The sequence below is a fragment of the Bicyclus anynana genome, chromosome 25, assembly GCF_947172395.1.
Source record: "Bicyclus anynana chromosome 25, ilBicAnyn1.1, whole genome shotgun sequence".
NCBI classification, from domain to species: Eukaryota; Metazoa; Arthropoda; class Insecta; order Lepidoptera; family Nymphalidae; genus Bicyclus; species Bicyclus anynana.
The window spans coordinates 9,097,173-9,097,506 of record NC_069107.1 but is presented as its reverse complement, the minus strand read 5'-3'; positions in this window follow the sequence as shown (position 1 = coordinate 9,097,506).

Sequence of the window (334 nt, the reverse complement as noted above, 5' to 3'; positions counted from 1 at the left end):
GTTACTACGAAAGTAAACAACGAAAACAAAGAGTATCGAGTCAGTACTTGGTACAGAGTACTTATTAAAATGGCGTTTTAAGTGGAACCATAGAGTACATTAAATAATTAAATGTTATAGATTCATCAGCTGCCATTTCCGCTTAACGCCATCTTTTGAGCAGATTTTGACCTACAACTATTATCCATAAATACGAATGAGCATAGATTTGCGAAATACATACCTACAGATTTTCTTATAATTGACCATTGATCAATAAAAGGAAATGTGAAATACCCTGAAATACCAATATTTGTCACCGCATGCGGCTACATAGAGAAATTAGTCAGAGCTT